At 40.6% G+C, this 11,666-nt stretch overlaps 1 long non-coding RNA gene across 1 annotated transcript in view; it reads left to right on the top strand.

The window, feature by feature from the left end:
- The window catches only part of LOC144584457 (uncharacterized), an 855,455-nt gene that overhangs the window by 364,623 nt on the left and 479,166 nt on the right, over positions 1-11,666 (top strand). The window lies entirely within an intron of this gene.

The following is an 11,666-nucleotide window of genomic DNA, read 5'->3' as shown; positions in this document are numbered from 1 at the left end:
CTGAGAACACATCCTGCCCATCTCTTGTATGTTGGGTGGGGAGAGGAAGAACATTATAAACTGACCTAAAGAGGGAAGATATCAATCTAACAAAAGGCTCCTTGGTTGAGTGATGTAGTCATGTGGTTTAAAGCAATCAATAAATGTTTCAGCAAGAGTAAGCCTTTCAATCATGGAATAATGTTTGATCATATATCATACGAACATGTGGGTTTGGACATTTAGTCTTCTGAATTCTGACCATACGTCATCGGAATGTCCCCAAATCTCATTTTAAGATCTGAGAACTAGTGTTCTGCCTGTCATGTCTCACCTTGATAAGTTATCTTGAGAAGGGGAAGAGGATTTTTTTTAAGCTGGCAGGAGAAACAGGGAAAAAGGAACCTAGTAATCTGGTGGAAGCACTCTTGGGGAGAAGGACTAAGGCTTGTTTTCCCACTGAAGATGATGAGGTGGGCCAGGCAGGTATGAGGCCAATATGCCCGAGAGACAAGCTAAGAAGATTCAAGCAAAATCATCATCAGTGTCTCAAGGTCTCTTCATAACTACCTGGGAACAGCTGGGTGCCCAGGAGAGACATGCAGAGAGCTTCAAATTTGTGAACTACATCACTTAGTATGTGAGAGACAACTCTTTAATAACCTCTCACTTGTGCCCGTGAAGCCTTCCATGGACTCCGAACAAATTATGACCTTGACTTCCAGAAATCCTGCTTCTGCCTGCACTGCAGTACAAGAAAATGAATAACTTGCCCTGGATTTTTCATGTGACAGTCATTCTGTTAGGAACCGAACTAGCTTTGAGGATCTGGCCTAGATTTGCTGTATACAAAAGTAACAATAGTGTGGACAGTTGTAAGTGTGAAGAAATTTAAAGGCACCAGTAAGCTCAGAATAAAAATTATAGCAAATTGACCAGAGAAAGAGCCTGCATCCATCTTGATGTGACAGTGTTTTGGTGAGCGAAGAGGTAAAAAGACTCGGAAAGTTGATAGACAGTCAGGCATCTGGACTTGGTAGAGATAAAAAAGGTGCCCGAGGTTAGTACATTCCATTTCAAAGCTGAGTCACACACTGAAGAATCTAATTATGAGTTCAGTGTATGACTTGCTTATTCATAGGCTTGTGAAAGAATCTTGCTACTGCTGAGATTCTGGTCATTGTGGTTGACTCACAATAGTCAGGGATTCTCTAGCTTGTTTGAAATGTGATGTTTCTGGTGAAAGTCCAAGACGCTAAATGGTGTTGAGGCATTCTCATGATTTGGCACGTTGCACAAAACCTAATTTGTTCAAAAGTTTTGCTTCTGTGAGAACTTCGTGTCTGATCACCCAGTGAAGCTACTGTATATATTGAGAAAAGACACATACAAAAAAAAAACCATCTAATATTCTTACATGCTGCAAAAGCTTCATATTTTCCAATTCTGCAGATTTTACAGAAACATACAAAACACTCATGAAAATATACATATTTTTAATTACCTAAACTACAGTTGCATGGCAGTTTGATAGCACTTTGGCTACAATGGTTCCATTCTATGGAATCCTAGAATTCAGGATTTGGGCATGGTCTTAGCTAGAGATCTCTGGGATATTTCCTTGAACTAGAATTCTGAGTGCTTCCTGAACTACAAATCCCATGAGTCTGTAGAATAGCAATGCAGTGGTACCGAATTGTAATTGTATAATGTAGAAGCACTTTTGGAAACTGGAAAAAGCCTACTGTCTCATGGCAGTTCATGTCAAGCAGAATTTATTAACTTGCAGTATTTACTACATGAGGACAAATCAGGTCAGGATTTACAACTCTACTGTCAAATAAAGGGAAAATACAGGGAAGTAAGGTATGCTGTTCAACTTACAAGAATGAGACGCTGAAGAGAAGTAAGTTTTGCCAAAGTCAAATTGAGGATGTGGAGAATGATTGCCAAGGAATATACCTTTCCAACTGAGTGAACAATCCTGGCTAGCCAAGCTGTCACGAAGGCTGCTATTACACTGGCAAGTCAAATCACTCCAATCTTTGCTGAGGCTTGATTCACAGCCTATTTGATGGCCTTTTAGGATTAGGTGATCAAATTGATACTGTGGATTGTTTTGGTGCCAGTGTCCACACTGGCCCCTCAATCGATTGTGGTTTGGCTCCAGCCACAGTCCACAGCCTCCCTCCCTTTGATCCTGCCCTGGCTCTCCTTTTACAGTTCATTGTAAAGCTGGTGGGTGTGGCGTTCGCACCTCGTGCCCCTTGCTTGACCGTCAAGACTCAGAGCACACGAAGGCAAACAATCCCCTCTTTTACACTGCTGCCACCAGGTGATCACTAAATCACCATTACTTCAGGAAGATGAAGATTCAGGTCCACACTTAAAAGTCTTTTAAATATAACTTTTGTTTATTGATTACAGAAACTGATAGTGATTCATGAATATCTTCTATAGGTAAATTTATTATTAGCAACCATCTTCTATTTGATAATACACTCCTAACTCTAATCACACCTCTGATTTCTCCAAACTCCACATTCTAGCCCCTTCTCCACTCCCTCACTCTACTCATACTCTGACTCCGACTCTCTCTGACCCTTACTCTCTAGCTCCGCCTCTTATCACATCTCTCTCAGCTCCGCCTCTCTGCAACATGAATATGCATGAACAATTAACATAACAGAACATGAACCATAGACATAAAAAAGGGGAATGCTACAGTGGATTATTCAAAGTGTTGAACAGTGTTAGGGGAAAGAAACAGTTTTCTAAATTTCTCCATAATGTAGAAATACATACACATATATATCATGGGAAGATAGTTGATGTAGTTCATTGGAGCTGTTTCTATTTCATATGAATTTCTCTTTTTTTTTTTTCTTTTCACCTCTGCAGAGGTGATCTATCACTAAAGTCAGTAATTTGTTTAGAGGAAAAAAATCAGAGTGACTACAGAGAAAGATCACTGGGGTGGGTGTTTCTGCGGTCTAAAATAGCACACCCAGCTTAGTTTGTCTCCAGAATACCACCCACAGTCACACACATGCGCAAAGTTTTGGAGACTGAAACAACCGCTCACACAGGAAAAAGTCCATTGAAACCATTACACCTTGAAAAAAAATGGAAGCCCTCAGCAGCAGAGGGGAAAAATCTGCACCAGGAGGGAAAAGAGCAAGACTGGTTTGAAATTCAAATCCTTTCCAGCCTGGGAAAGTTGGAAATTACTTATGAATCCTGTTGCCTTTGTCAGCTTGAGGCTCTTCCAAAATGCACTGCGAGGCTCTTCCAAAATACACTGAAAATCTGAGAACTGTACTGGTATAAGACTTTGTCCGTGGGTCGGAGGGAGTTTGGTCATGAGGTAACTCAGTTTTTCCACCTAGCCTGCCTCTCCTTCCCACTTTTGCCAGTAGATCTCTGAACTCAGCCCCACAAAGGGGTTCGTCAGGCACAAGTTCTGAACTTTGAATCTGATAATTTTTGACAAGATTTAAATGAAATGTTTAATATTATGAAGGGATTTTGCAAATTCCTGAGCTGGCTTACCATCATATAAATTCATCCCAGCCATAGCAATTTATTGACTTCCATGTTTATCGCTGCTTAAATTATGAGAGCAAGTGTTAAGTTTCTGTTCGAGATGGATGATTCTGCCTATTTCCAGACAGTGTCACTTTTGCACATTTTCACCTGTAATTCCGTTTCATACATCTGGGATTTTTTAAATCCTCTCAAAATATCTTCTTAAGTGCCTATTTTTATATTCCTAAACTGCCAAGAATGACATCGCAGCATTCACAGAAGTGTGAAATCTGAGAAATAACTCATTCTGACCCACACAGTAATCTCGAGAGGCGGAGACTTTCCTGAGAAATGTGTGTGGTCATTTCTCATACAGATTTGTGAAGATCAAATTAATCAAGAAACCCTGCTTCATAACAAAGAGCAGTTTGAGAAGTGTAGCTCTCATATGTTCAGTGCATTTCAGAAGAGCCTCGCATCTCACCTCAGATCTAGGGACTGATTCCAATTTAGTGTCATTCCTCAAGGAAGTCATTGGTTCAGAAGACAAACCAAGAGGCCAACTTGAACAATGATTGGGCAGGCTGATGGGGCAGCTCTGGGTTGACCAATAGGCAGTTCCTTTCTGAGACAACCACTTGCAGAATACAGTAGTGCCTCGCTAGACGATGATAATCGGATGTTCCACTGAAATCGCTCTTTAGCGAAATCATTGTCTATCGAAAAGCATTTCCCAATTGAAATGCATTGAAACCTGTTTAATGTGTTCCAATGGGGAAGAATCGTTGTTGTCTAGCGAAGATCGGCCATAGGAAAGCCGCTTTGCAAACTGCCGATTAGCTGTTTAAACAGCTGTCTTGTGAAGCTTAGGTCCTGAAAACACCCGTTTTTGTGAGCACGGAGGGAGCTGTCAAAATCGTTGTCTAGCGAAAATCGGTTTGCGAAGCAGGGACCAAACATTGTCCAGCGAAATCCCCCCATAGGAATCACTGTTTTGCGAATCGCTATAGCGATTGCAAAAACTCAATGTCTAGCAAAAAACCTGTCATGCGGGGTGACTGTCTAGCGAGGCACCACTGTAATAGCCATACTGACTGGGAGATTCTGAGAACTCTCGTCTGAAAAAGAGAGATCCCCAAGCTATGGCAGTCACATGCATGAAGGATGTTCAATCAGTTGAGGTTAGTGTGATACCCAAATGGTTTCTACAAGGTATCTGTCCACTAGAGATGGGCATGAACCACCAATTTGATGGTTTGTGCCAGTTGAGTTTTTGCCTGAAGAGGAGGAAGGACCGGGAAGTCCCAGACACCTGCTCATCTGAAAGATAAATTGCTCAACTGGTGCTTCATGCCCATCTCTAGTATCTTCCCTATTCTTGAACACAGAGATAAGTGGTTAAATGGTGGTGGTGGTGGGGAAACATTTCACTGAATTTCTCTGGGACAAAGAGAAATAACTAGGCAGATAATTTCTCTGAGTCGACCTCACCATAAGCAGTGGCAGTGGCACATCTCCCTTGTCTTCCTTCAGAGGGTAGCAGAAGCAAGCACATTGGAAACATAAACACTATGACGCATAATGCATGGTTGCCCAGACCTAAGGAACATCCTGGAAAATAGGCATCACTGGTAGCGAAAGAGAAAAAGAAACATATTGGAAAATTCATTCAAGGCAGGTGGGTATGAGACTCATGAGAAAAGCTGTTTGAGCTTTAGTTAGGCCAATGTAATTAAAGATCCACGAAAAGCTAAAGATAAGATCCAGCAGCATATTTTGGAACCAGCACAATTTGCCAGAATTTGGTCATTCTTCCCCACTTCCTTTTACTGTATCCCCTCAGGTGTTCCCTCAATACTGTAGATCAACCACTCTCAATCTTTTTTTGGCCTTGGCCATAAACACAATAGGAAAGAAATACCGGCCAGATCAGGATTGTATAAGTTGCATAATGAACTTTATAAAGAAGTGTGTGAAGCTTTGTTTCCAGTCTGTGGCCTCCTTCAAATGTGCCAGGGGCCTCTGAGGAGCCAAATGGCCACTATTGAGAATGGCTGCTCTAGAAGGCTTTTTAGCCCACAAGAACATGAAAGCTTTTTAGGGTGCACAGGGAGGAAACAGAAATACAGAAAAATGAAGTTGGAAGGGACCTATAATGCCATTCAATCCAACCCCCTGCTCAGTGGCAGAACTATACTTCTGGCTGAAGTACATTGCTTGGAACCACACCTATCTTTCAGATTTGCAGGCAAGAGGATAAAGAGATCTCCTTTTGACTATACAAAATAATAATAGAAAAAGGGTGCCATGATTTCCCCTCATTGCCAGTGTAGAAGCTTTCAGTAGGTCTGCTCTCATCCTAAATATAGATGCATTGGGGTTTTTTTGTTTTTTTTGGGGGGGGGGTTGTGATTCAGCTGTGCAACTTAAACATCCAGCCATTATGTTTCTGCATCAGGTCTTTTACTCTAATTGTCCCATAAGCTTATTCATGATAGACTAAGAAACGTAATCTGCCTATTTCCTTTCCTCCTTAATTAGTGATTGTGATATATTGTTATGTGTATTCTTCGACTTTGTTGCTTATATTTTTAACTTTATTCCAAAATAAAAAGCTGTGCTAGAAAAGAGAAAGAAGCAAATGTAAAGTCAATTAAAGAATAAAAAGGAAGTAAAATAAATGTAAAGTACAGAACAGTTAGAAGATTTCACAGCATTCCAAGTTCCTTACAAAATATTAAGATCTTTGCTGTTTTTGGAAAGTGACAGACTCAATAGAGATGGGACTGTTGTATACACACATAAGAAAAAAATAACCAATTCTATCTGAAGCAGTGGAATCTTGTTCAGAATGAGAGGTGTGTGTTTCTGACATTTTTTCAGAAACCCTTTGATGGAAATGTTTGGTTTCTGAGATTTTCTGGTCCTGTAGGCTCTACAGAGAAAGTGTGGACATCAGTAGCTTAAAAAACTCCAGTTACACAGTGTAGAAAAATATCCAGACAGGGCCCTACAGAGATGATTATAATTACAGATCTCCCTCATTGTTTGGTTAACTCATTGTTTGGTTAGTCTTACCTTATTGGTTAGTCTTACCTCAACTGGTAATACAGTCTCAGAGTCAGAGACTCTGGTGTTGAGAAAATTAAAAAGTTTCTATTTTACTCACAAATCTTCATTTATATCAGAATAACAAACAAAACATATTTACTTATTACATAGTATATTTTAACTGGTTAACTTCATTAAATGATTAACTGACTGGTTATATAGCTATTTCACTCAGTGTCCTACAGGTGACACCATAGTTGTCATACTCAAGCAGCAATAGAACAGTAAACAGTGCTAACAGACATAGAATCCTGACTAAGTAAAAAGGCAGGAAAAAAATATGATGTAGAGAGGGAACAATTGGCTGCTGATTAATGATTGACATCCAAACCCCCTAAAGACACCATATGCAGGTTGCTCCAATTCTAACAGCCTCTCAGGCTTTGACATTAACTTGAAAAAAATAGCATTGTAACCCTGTATTGTCTTTACCATACCTGAATTCAGGCCCATATGAAGGTTCTTCCAAACTAAATATGAGATGAAAGCAGAATTTTAGGAGCTTCTCACTCTGACATACAACAATACATTTGGGGGGAGATGAGTTACTGAGGATCACCACAGTAAAGATCTGTTTAATGCCAAAGAAAAAAGAAAAAAGAAAAAAATGATTTTAAACTCATTGTGGATAATTGCATCTGAATCACAGAAGAAATACTGTGATCTGCAGTTTTTCAAAGCAGGTCCCTGCTGGTTTCCATGGGTGAAGTAGCAGTAGTCATCCAGATGCCTACAAGGTTTTCTTTTCACTCGAATCACAGACACCTATGACAAGGAGTTAATTGGCAATTTCCACCAATTTAAAAAAAATATTTTTCCAAGGTGGCTAGGCACCCATTCCTTTCAGCACTGACTTTTAAAGCCTAAAAAAACCCACTATCTGGAGGTAAGAGGAGATCGTCTTATGGGTGCCCCTTTACATGAAATCAAACATAAAATGGAGAAAAACAATGGCAACATAGAGCAAAATTTAAACCACCCCCGCATTGTCTAGTTGCTGGGTTCCAATTCAACTTCGTCCATATCAGATCTGATGCAAACTGTGTAGCAAATTAGAAACATAGATGCCCCCTCAGAGAGAAAGAGATATAAGAAAGATGTGAGTATTACTTTAGGGATGGTTCCCATGAGCAAAACATCAATTTCCATTTTACTATCCTATTTCACAGCAAGAACACGAAGAGTTCTATCCTAGTGATTTTTCAGGAAAGAGGTGGGGATTCAATAATTGACAAATTAATTATTGGGTTTACTGATTGGGCCAAGTCCACCCACTTTATTCTTAAGATACCGTGTACGCCCTTGAATTTTCAAAAATGAAGGTAAATATGACAGCCCACCCCCCTTGGAAACAATTTTCTCTTTCTTCTTCTCTAGCCCCAAATGAATCTTGAATTTCAGCCACCATCTATATTTTGAGATAGATCATTACTGCATCCACTGCTAATTCTGTGAACACATCTCCAGTACTTCAACCTCATGGCCTCTTGAGAATTCTTGAGAATTTCTGGACTATCATTTTGGATTCTATATTGATTAATGAAATGTCTTAAAACCTCTCGTTTGCAATCTATGCTCCTACTGGGAAGACAGAACAATTTCCAGTTGTCAGAAGAAAGTCCAGAAATGACTTCTTTCCCAGAAAGAGATGAGAGTGTATATGTCATCAAATTTGACCACATTTATTGAGCAGCCTTGCAGAGTTCCAGGTAGCTGTCAGGGCACTTCAGGGAAAGGAACTATTTATAATGATACTGAAAATGACCAGTCCTTCCCTCAAAACCCAAGCTGCCACCTCTTGGTTTCATCTTCCATCTTATTATTGTTCTTTACAGAAATACTGTACCTGTCTCAGCTTCTTTCCAATGTAGTTACTTACTTGTGTTTAAGGCTGACCTACAATAATGTTATTAGAGAGGTTTATAACAAGAAAGAAAGAAAAATATTCAAAATTCAAGGAACATCTGGAAGGGGCCATCCAGGTATGAGAAAATACCCAGCATCCAACTTGGACAGCCTTTGCAGAAAAAGAAGATGGGTTATTGTATCAAAAACTTTTGAGACTGAAGAGGAAGCAACAGAGTAACACTTCTCCTGTGTCTCTTGTAACAAGGATCATTTCACAGAGTGACAAAAAGAATGCCAAAAATAAGTCTGAACCTCACTTGAAATGGGTTAAGAACATAAGTCCCATCTAATAGTGCTTGGAATTGGCTGACAATCACCAGCTCAAGCAACTTGCCTATGAGGAGGACATTAATCATGATAATCATGATTAATCAACATCCACATCTTGTGGGTTCAAGAATAGTTTCTTTGGGACCAATTGTATCACAGTGCTAAACTGAATATCCAGCATATCCAGCCAGAATGAGGAAGATGGTTATTTTGGATTCTTCTCACAGTCAGTAGCAGCCCAAGAAGACTTGAGAGCAGATTGGTGAGGCTGTTATGAATTGAGGAGTCCTGAACTGGAGACATCTAAAGAGGAGAAGTCCTGTGGTGCTTTCACTCCTCAAGATTGTCCCCACTGAAACTGGTTCAACATCTTTATCAGACCTGAGCAAAATAATCTCCAGCAGTCTTTGGTTTGTTTTTTGTTTGTTTCTCTTGGTAACAGCAAAGATATTCACATTTCATTTAACAAACAGGATTGAAATAAAATGAGATTTTAACAAAAACTAGGGAAAAGAGCATTGGACGGATTTTGTTCCAGAGAGACAGCTTTGAGTGCTCAGCTCTTAAAACCCTGGCTTTGAATCCTTGTAATCTCATTCATGTTTGTGATACTATACTAAGGTTGCCACCTCTTTTCTTCCTTGTTAGGCTCTTTATCTTTACGATAAAGAGGTGGGGACTACATGGTCCTCTTCATGCTTGAAACAGCCATAACAATTGCATGTGGCCAATGTTGGTGGGAATAATTTTGTCAGATTGTTTCCTCTTGTTTTTGTTGTGTTGTGTTTAATAACATTACGAGAGAGAGAGAGAGAGAGAAGGATTAGGTGATACAGTGGTGCCTTGACTTACAAACTTAAATGGTTCCGAAACTCTGGTCGTAACTGAAAATGGTTGTAAGTCGAAGCACCATTTCCCATAGGAATACATTGAAATGCAATTAATCTGTTCCGGCCAAAGAAAAAGTCACCCCCCCCAAAAAAAAAATCACTGCAAGACCCATCAGAAACATGATTAATCCCTTCCGTCCGAAGGGGTGGGGGAAGAAAAGAAAAGCAAGTGAAGCATGCCAGACCCATCAGAAATGGAAAGAAAGCAAAGCAAAAAGCAAGCAGGTCGTGCAAGACCCATTGGAAATGCAAAGAAAAGGAAAAAGCAAGCAGAGTGTGCAAGACCCATCGGAAATTGGGGGGAACCCAAAAAAGCCACCAAACCCCACAAGACCCATTGGAAATGGGGGTGGGAAACCCCAAAAAGCAAGGAAACTCCCCAAGACCCATTGGAAATGGGAAAAAATCCAAAAAGCAAGGAAACCCTCCAAGACCCATCGGAAATGGGGGGAAAATACCAAAAATCAAACAAACCCAAGACCCATCACAGCACAGAAACATAACCCCCCAGCCCAAAACCACACTGCAAAACCCACCCTGAAGAGTTTTTAAAAAGCAGAAAGCAGCACCTTACCTTACCAGGCAGTCCCATGCCTCCTCCAATCACACTCACTCTAACCGTTGGTGCGAAAGAGCTACAAAGAAGCAGCCTCTTCGCCTACAAAGGGTTAGCAATTTTAATTTCCCTCCTTTTTTCCCTGCCTTTTTCTGTTCGTAACTGGAAACTCCAGCCGCAAGTCGAAGCAAAATTTTGCGACCAGAGTTGGTCGTAACTCGAAACGGTCGTAAGTCAGGATATTTGTAAGTCAAGGCACCACTGTACTTTTATTATATCTCTAAAGACTGTGCACATGACGAGGATGAATTATCATCGAAAGCTAGCTAGCTACTTGGTTTCTTTACTGGTCCAGTAAAGGAATCACCTGCATTTGTTTTTCTTTGGGTAGGACCACATGACCTTTTCCCATTTTTTCCCCTGGCATTTATTTAATTTATATACCACCCCATTAGTGAACATCCACTATTCTGGACAGTGTACAGAATAAGACATTAAAAGCCCCACCCCACCCCTCTCCAGAGTGAAGAGGTCTCTTCCTTTCATGACTTAATGGTCAACTTCACATGGCTGGGATTATGTGATCCAGTACGGCCGGGACCATGAAGCAGAATGGAGTGATTGCCTCAGGCAGAACAAACTGGGTGATGGCAGAAATATATTGAAGGAATGACCTGTACCTTCCATCCCCTATGCAAGCTCATTACCCCCATGTGGGGTGGAATGTGCTCTGACATTGCCAGCATTGAAACTTCAAAAGCTGGTCCAGTTGACTTTTGTGAACAGAATGGGAAGAGGCACTGCCTCAGTTTGTTCTGCAGGCACCAAAATACTGTATTTTTCCATGTATAAGACACCCCCATGTATAAGACGCCCCCCAATTTTCTAATCCAAAATTAAGAAATCTAAGTGGGGCTTAGCAAGTGTAGGGGGAAAGGGATCAAAGCCCTGGAGGATCACTTTGATCCCTGCTTTCCCCTCCATTTATTTTTGTTCTCTCCTCAGCTTACTTCCGTGTATAAGACAACCCTCAATTTATAGTCTAAAGATTTTAGACAAAAGTATAGTCTTATACATGGAAAAATATGACATGTAGGTCTGCCCCGAGAGATGGACTCATCTGGGTTCTGAACTATAACCCCTAGGATCCCACATCCAACCTATCCACCACCCATGCTGGCTGAAAAATTTTGGAAATTGCAGTACAAAAAACACAAACTTTTGCCGTCTCTGGCCACCTCCGAGGAGTGCTCTTCTGATTTTCTGAAGTGCAGCGTTTCTGCTAAACTACATTGCATTTAATCTGTTTGTCAGGAAAAGAGGAGAAAGAAGGGAGGAAAGGTTGTTTAAATTTAGGTGGATTTCGAGAGCTGATTTAGCAGAAGGAGAGTGTGCTGGGGGCAGCGAGGGTAAGCATGGAAAGG

This window comes from Pogona vitticeps, chromosome 11 (genome assembly GCF_051106095.1).
Source record: "Pogona vitticeps strain Pit_001003342236 chromosome 11, PviZW2.1, whole genome shotgun sequence".
NCBI classification, from domain to species: domain Eukaryota; kingdom Metazoa; phylum Chordata; class Lepidosauria; order Squamata; family Agamidae; genus Pogona; species Pogona vitticeps.
The sequence above is the reverse complement of the archived record's forward strand: the minus strand, read 5'-3'. Positions and strand labels throughout refer to the sequence as shown.